We start from the raw sequence: 8360 nt of genomic DNA, 5'->3' as shown, positions 1-8360 counted from the left end.
AGGTCAGAAACAAATACTTAATGATTTTTACCTTCCCTTATTAGTTCTAATATAATACTTCAAATGAATGTCTGACAAATATAAAATGCATGTGCTTTGAGACAAGATTCTGTGAATGAATTTTAGCAAAGTAATACCTGAGCATGATTTAAAAATAAAACCAAAATACCAGCAAACAAAAACAGTACACTATAAAACACTAAACCTAGTACCTATAAAATAGGGTTTATAAAGAAAACCAATAGCCCCCTGGCCTATGTTTCCCCAAAGCTAGGCTTCCTGCCCAGAGTCAGTTATATTTCCTTCATTTAACTGTATATGCTTTTAATTCTTCTGGTTTATTTCATATCAAGAAATAATTTGCTTATCTTATGTCTTGACATTTCAGTTTTATGCATTTTAAAATTGATTTACTGTCAATGATCAAAACTGACTTCTCAATAGTTGCTTATTGACTTGCCACAATAACATATGTTGATTTATATTATAACCATTCTCTCATTCCTTTATATCTCAATATAGTTAAATAAGTATTTTAATTATCTGCCACCTCTTAATTTAAATAATATACTTTATTTATTTTATTTTAGAGAGAGCATGAGTGAGAGGAAGAGCAGAAGGGGAGAGAGAGAGGGAGGGGAAAGAATCTCAAGCAGATCCATGCTGAGCACAGAGCCCCAGGCAGGGCTTGATCTCATGACCCTGATACCACGATCTGAGCTGAAACCAAGAGTCAGATGCCTAACTGACTGAGCCACCTAGGTGCCCCTAAATAATATACTTTAAATCAAAGTATATCACTATCTTAAAAGTGAAGCACTATAGCAAGCCTTTGTTGATCGTGCCTAGTTGCATAAAAATCATCCCTTCTGCCTTTAACACAACTCCTCTATTAGGGTCATTATGATCCCAGAAAAAAACGTTTCCCAGAATGCCTTGCAAGAGGGGTGGCTGAGACAGTATGAATAGAAATAGTTTAGTGAGGTTTCCAGAAAACCTCTTTAAGGGAACTAACTCAGTGATAGGTATACCCTTTTGCCCTCCCTTTCCTCCTTCTGAACTTGGACATGATGGTGACAGTTTGTGTGATGGATGGCCTGCACTAATGAGTCCATGCAGGGGATGGAGAAAACATGCTAAGCAGGGATGGTACAACCAAAAGAGAAAGAGCTTGGGATCTTGGTGGCCTGTGGAAGTGCCATACTATTCCTTGGCTACCTATTTCTGGACATCTCTTTAAAAAGAGAAAAATAAGTCATTATGTTATTTAAAACGGTGTTATTCAAGTTTTCAGTCATACCACCCATCCTATATTATTCGACTTATACGTTGTTATATAGTATATATTAAATAGAAATAGGGATGGGAATGGATGGAATACTGGGCACAGAAATTTTGAGAGTGAACCTACCAAAGGAACTAAACTCTTCCCTGTGAATTGATTATGCTTTTTTGTAGCAACATATTCTAATTTTTTATAAAAATTCCTATAACAATAGTATTGAGAAAACCTTAGAAACAGAAGCAATAGGATAAACAGAGCATCCTTCTATTGCAGTGCACAGAAATATGACAAGCAGGGCTGGATATCAGACTCTGGGCATGAAACCTCCTACCCCTGGCTATTGGGTTTTCAAAGTGCACACCTAAGAAAACACTGTCTCTTTCCCTGGTGAAATTGAGTACAGGGCACAAAACAATATGAGATGAGGGAAAGGTCTGATTTAGCCCTGTTGTACCATCTCAGGTTTCACATTTGGTGTGAAGAACAGCCTCACTGTCGAGCCTATCAGAAGTCATTGTCTGAGGTTTATAGTTGCCGTTCAGTGGCATGGTAAAGCAGTGAGAACATTTTCTAATTTGTGCTTGTGTTTGGGGAAGCACCAGACTCCATCCCGGTAGCATAGATGTTGGGTCCAAACATTACTGTTGACCAGGACTGATTTTCTAAAACACTGTTTCTATGGAGGTTTTCAGAGAGTCTTTCAAGGGAGGCCAGCCAAAGGGAATCCATCTTAAATCAGTTAACCTTTCTGTGTCACTACTCAGTCTTAGAGGAAACTCCTGCTCTCATCCCACCCTCCATTCACACCTTTCTTTCAAAGGAACAGTAAGTCACCTCCAGACTGGCAAACACATGGTCATCTTTAATCTCTGTGCCTTTTAAAAATCAGTATAAACTTTTTAAAAATAATTATGAGTAAGAATACATGCCTCTGGTATTTTATTTCCCCCCTCAGATAGAGATACTGAGGTTTATATTACCATATTCTTCAAAAAATCAGATTCTAAATTTAAAAAATCAAGTTCTCTGCTGTTTTTAAAATAATCTTATATTTATTTTCCTGTTTTACTTAATTGTATAATTTTGTTCCCAAGTTTTTAATTTATGCATTGATTTTTCATTCTGACAAATTTTAAATGAAAAAAGCATTATTTTTATAGTTAATAGTTAAAGGTCAATATATTTTATAACTTATCTGACCCTGTTTATAGCTCTATATCATACTTCTTTTAGGCTACAGTTTGTCTTTCAAGCATTTACTATGAATGGCCTACTCTCTTAGTTCTTAATGTCCGAAATTACTTAATTTCATCGTCAGTCTTGATAACTTTTGTTTTATTCTAGGAATAGAATATTAGGTTGACAGTAATGGAGTCTTAGAAGGTTGAAAATATTACTCCATGGTCTTCTGGCATTTATTGCTACTGATGAAAATTTTGCTGTCAGTCTTACTGCTTTTCCTCTGTAGAAAATCTTCTCTCTCTGGAAGTTTTTAATTTTTCACTTTCTCATTGATGCTACAAGTTTACCGTAATCTGTTTAGGTGTGTATTTATTTTACTTATCCTGCTCTACATATAATCTAACAATTTTATTCAATTCTAAAACAAATCCAGTCATTTGTTTTTTAAATATTTTAATGCCAATCCTTCTGAATTTTAGATACATAGATCAATAAACAGATATATACATATATAAAATATGCATATGCATTATATGCATATTTATGCCTAATAGAGATAAATCAGTCTTTATCATTTATCTATCATCTATTTTATTTTTTTAAAGATTTATTCATTTATTTGAGAGAGAGAGAGAGAGAGCAGGGGAGGGGCAGGGGGAGAGGGAGAGAATCCTCAAGCAGACTCCCTACCGAGCATGGAGCCCAACACAGGGCTTGATCCCAGGACCCCGAAATCATGACCTGGGCCAAAATCAAGAGTCAGACACTTAACCAGCTGAGCCACCCAGGTGCCCCTCTTTCATCTATTTATATCTATAACAAGCAGAACTCTCCATTCAATTCATTTAGCTTTCTTCTGCCAGGAAATCTATTCACTAGATCTGTCATCTGTCCTCCATAGCTATAGTGTCTCCCCAAGTTTTTCTTTCTCTTTTTCTTCTTCTCTGAAATTAGATTTTATTTTTGAACTTTGACTATATGGCCCTGATTTTGTCTTCCATAGAGGTGGTATTACTCTTACTGTAAATTCTACATTTGGATGTTCTGGTTTATTCTTAGTTCTTTCTGTGAGCTCCTCTCCTCAGCTGACTTATATTTTTGTTATTGCTGCTATTATGTGTGTGTGTGTGTACGTGTGTGTGTGGTGTGTGTGTATCTTGTTTTGGAAGTATTTTCTTAAGAATGCAAAGTAACTGTTTACCATTTTTGTTCATTACTTTGTGAAATCACTTCTTAAAATATGCTCATTTTTAATTATTTTTACATGCTATATTTACATGCTTCTGTTATTGCAAAATGTTTCAGAAGTAATTTTTTGTCCTGTTAGGTAACTATGAATCAAGATAACTCTAACCTGGTCTTCCATTTTGGCCCAAATAATGTGAGGGAATTTTAGATGGGTCTTCTCCATGTTTATCTGGATAACATTTTGCTTAAGCCCCTATAATATAATTATGATGGCCAGAAAATATAATTTTTAAGGCAGGGGAGGGGAAGAGGAGAGGGAGAGAGAGAATCCTAAGCAGGCTCCACACCCAGGGCAGAGCCCAATGAGGGGCTCAATCTCACAACCCTGAGACCATGACCTGAGCCAAAATTAAGAATCAGACGCTTAACCAACTGAGTCACCCAGGCCTCACCAGAAAATATAATCTTATATTTAGTCTCAGTTGCCTGATGGAGGTGGTAAAATCTAGAACTGTGATCATTTCTGTTGTGACTTTCTGCATAATAATCTGACACCACAGTACCGCCATGTATAATATACCACTCTACCAAGTTTTGAAAGCACCCTTTCACTTCACAGCTGGGTTCCACTCTGATTTCCAGATGACTCCCCTGATTGAGAAATAACTGGCTACATGAGTGCAAAGACATATAAGCTCCATGTTGTGTTTTGTTTTTAATTTAGTGAGTCTGCATGTATTTTTTACTGTAAGACAAGTATGGAAGTGTCTCCAGGAATATTGGTCTCCACCGTCTTTGGACAGACTTGTGCATGCAGTTCCTCAAATGTCTAATGATACTAGTATTTTTCCTACATCTTTGTAATTTGGGCCTCAGATTATTATCATATAAGGTGGCTTCCAATGTACAATTGGATATTGGATCCGATATCATTTAGGTTCTACCCACAATTCCAGCATACATTCCTTCCAGCCAGATTTCTTCTTAATTCTCAAAATACTCTACCATTCTCGCTGGAAGGCAATTGTGTGTTGAATCCTGATGTCCAAGTTCAATTTGCTTTGAATTTTACATATACTGAACAAATTACTTGCAATTTCTACTAAATGATTGGCATTGTACTTTAATATTAAAACTGATTTTTTTTCTTAAAGTAAGTAGCACTCAAGACTTCCCCACTTTGTGATGATGAATGAATTGAAGTTGCATTAAAATCTGGAATTATTCTCTATCATTTTGCTAAAATAGTTGACTTTATGTTCTAAGGTTTTTCTCTCCACATTACATTGAGATTGCTTAAGGAGGTACACAACTGTTTATTCATTCAACTTTATCCTAACTCAGTACCTACTGATTACTTGAGAACTGAAACTCAGTTTCTGTCATATAGTCTATATTACTATTTGCTTTAAATTGCTTCATGTTTTCATTTTTACTCAGGACTCTATTCAAGCAATAAGTTTTTTGCAACAGGTTAATTACTAACCAAAACATGCATTGCTCATTGATGCTATATATGTACTTGCCCTTTCTCAGATGTAAAGTAAGAGTATATATGTATTTTGTAACTACACAGATTTTATTTATTGCTTTCATTTAATCTTTAGAAAGTATAATTCCTACACTCTTATTTTATACATACCGAGCTCTTTAAGCAAGCTCCATAATTAATTGATTGGTCCCTGATACACTCCCCCCCCACACACAAAGGCACACACACACACACACGTACATACACACTCATGACATACATTGTTAATCTCAGTTGCCTTAATCACTACACTGCCAAGAACAATTCTAGAGACCTCCTGCCAACATAACTTTTACTGTTGCCACCTCCAGCATTCTAGTTCTAGAAACCCATCTCTGTAGTGGGGGGTTTTTGCTAAATGTAAGTGTACTCAGTTGGACCGCATGGTAAAGATCTGTTGATTCAATGAGGCAAAGATGTTTCCATGAGGTGAGTTTCCTTCTATGTTATGTGAACCATGTGAGTCCCATAATGGGCAAAATTGCCTGGCCCCAAGTGTTACAGCTTTCTGGTGGTATCAACCCACATACAGTCTGTCATTTTACTCCAAACCCCTTCCATAGCATTGAGTTGGTGGGTTGGGATGAATTCTGAGGTCAGCACTTCCCTCTAGTCTTGATGAGAGGAAAATATGCTGGATCAGATTCATTTCATCATAATGTTAAGTTCCTTCTCAGATATATCTTTATCCATTCCTGTAAAAAAAGCTTAGTAAAGCTGTCGTGTGAGGTAAGGACTATTATCAACTTCGTTAACTCAAGAAGTTAACATGGTTCCAGGAGTGCCGTAAATCTCTTTCTGTATTTGCTTTCTCAAGCTTCCTCCCCAATAACTTAACAGCAGAGATCATGTCTTTTACACTAAGCTCTATATTCCCTGCTCTCAGTGCGGTGCCTGGAACATAGGAAGTACCCAAGAGCACAGTCTGTAAAACTAGTTGTTTAATTGATGAGTGCATAGTGAGGCTGAATTCAGCTTGTCAGCCTTTCCACCTTCCACTCCATTATTAATGCACACAGATATATGTTTAAATAGTCTCAGAGTGAGGCTTCAGGTCTAGTAAAATACTATAAAATTTGTCTCTTTTGCTCATTTCAGCCAGTTTTAGAAAGGCCACAGGGGAGAAATCTGGGGGAATTTTTAAGCCATTATTATACTACTATCTTTTCAGGTAACTCCCATTTTTTTCCCCTGAATCTATCTTTGTCTACTTGATTTCTATGATACTAGATATTAGAAAACCTAGAATTCTAGATACTAGAATTTCTAGATACTAGATACTAGAAAACCTAGAATAGGTTTTCTTTTCACCACTTTAGACCTTTTTCTTCTCAAGATTATATCATATTTTTTCCATGGCACCATCCTCCATCATCGTTACTTCTCCTTGGACATAATTTCTCTGAGTAACCCACCTGCTGAATACAGAACTGGACATCCCTAGGCATCTCAAGCATAGCTCAAACCAAATTCATTATATTTTTTCCAAATATTTTTCCTTTCCCGTAAATAACACTTTGAACTTTTCAGATTCCTAAGCAAGAAAACTTTCTATCCACCACCAATCTATTCTTTAGACATAGGGATAAAAGTCCCATTTATTTAATACCTACTATATTCCAAGGTCTGTGCTAGGCTCTGAAAACACAAAGTCAAATAAAATGTGATGCCTGAACTTATTTAAATAAAAAGGTAAATAAACAGCTAAGATACTGTTGTTGAATTCTATGATATATCTGTGTATACAAGAATATAGGACCATAAAGGTGCCATCTAAATCTGATTAGACATTAAGAAAAGACTTTTAAATGAGAAGAGGTTTTGAAGGAAATGTAGAAATTAGCTGCATGAGAAAAGGGGAGTACTATATTTAGTCAAAGGAAAAATAACATGTTAAAATATATAAATATGAGCTATGATATGTTAGAGGAATGGAAAGGAGTGGGCAATGGAAGACATATGGATAATGAGCACAAGGAGAATAAGGCTAGAAGGATAGATAAGCCTGATCAACAAAGACTTTATAGCTGCAGGAAAAGTGTGTGTGTGTGTGTATATGCATGTATGTTTTATAGAACTAGTAGCTAAAAAAAAAAAGAGTTTTTCTGAAATAATAGCAGTCAAAATAAGAAATCAGTGGTTTTAAGAATGAATCAAAGCTAAGAACATGGAGGAATTGAACCTACACTTTCTAGCAGCTTAATTTTCAATGGAGGAAAAAAAATGGGACAAAACATAGAGGGACAATCATAGTGCAAGTTGTAGAGTAAAGATCAGAAGGACTGAGTCATATTTATATGCTGAAGAGAAAAATGGTGGTGGTAAAGGAGAGGCAGAAGACACCAGAAAGAATAATGAATTTATAAATCAAGTACCCTGAGGAAGTAGGAGGGACTATATTTTTGAACATTCATGTTCCCATCCAGATAGAAGGGAGTGAAAATTACATTAGGTTTTTCTTATCCATTGGTCTCAAATAACACTAAGCAAGTTCTTCTCAGACTTCTTTAGTTAGCAATGTCTACTCTAACTCCTTCATTAAACAATTTAAAGATACCAACTCCATTCTTTGGATTGCATGATGTATTATGGAAATCAGTCCCTCAAAACTTCCCATTGCAACCCACACTCACCATCAATTTGGTAAAATGATCCCTAAGTTGTTAGCTTACTTATAAAAGTTAAGAAGCATTAAGTTAGATTTGGTTTCAAGGCAATTACCTAAAGGAAATAGAGTTATCTTTCCATGCCAGATGGCTAAATGTCTTTGGACTATCTACAGCCTTGTGCTTTCACTGGAGTGTTAAAAACACCCTGAACTGTAAAGTAATTCTTTCTGAAACTATAATTTTTCAGGAGTCAAAAGAGGACAATGAATATCTTATAGCAGATTAAAAATCCCTTTACAAAAATGATCAAAAAATTTGAAATAAGTAGTAGCGGTAAAAATGTGCATTTAATTTTACATTTCACTCTTATCTGAACACTTAATCCTAAATGATTTATAATACTAGCTGACAGGATTATTAGATATCAGACACACTAAATGTATTATCCCATGAAGACTGATGACTTAATGCCATTAATGGTGACTTTCATTATTCAATATTATTTATCTCAAATAATTTATAAGTTCTAATCAATCTCATCAAATTCAACTCATTTTTTAAAGAT

The sequence above is a fragment of the Leptonychotes weddellii genome, chromosome 2 (assembly GCF_054177405.1).
Source record: "Leptonychotes weddellii isolate Sample4059 chromosome 2, ASM5417740v2, whole genome shotgun sequence".
In the NCBI taxonomy this organism is placed as follows: Eukaryota; Metazoa; Chordata; class Mammalia; order Carnivora; family Phocidae; genus Leptonychotes; species Leptonychotes weddellii.
The sequence above is the reverse complement of the archived record's forward strand: the minus strand, read 5'-3'. Positions refer to the sequence as shown.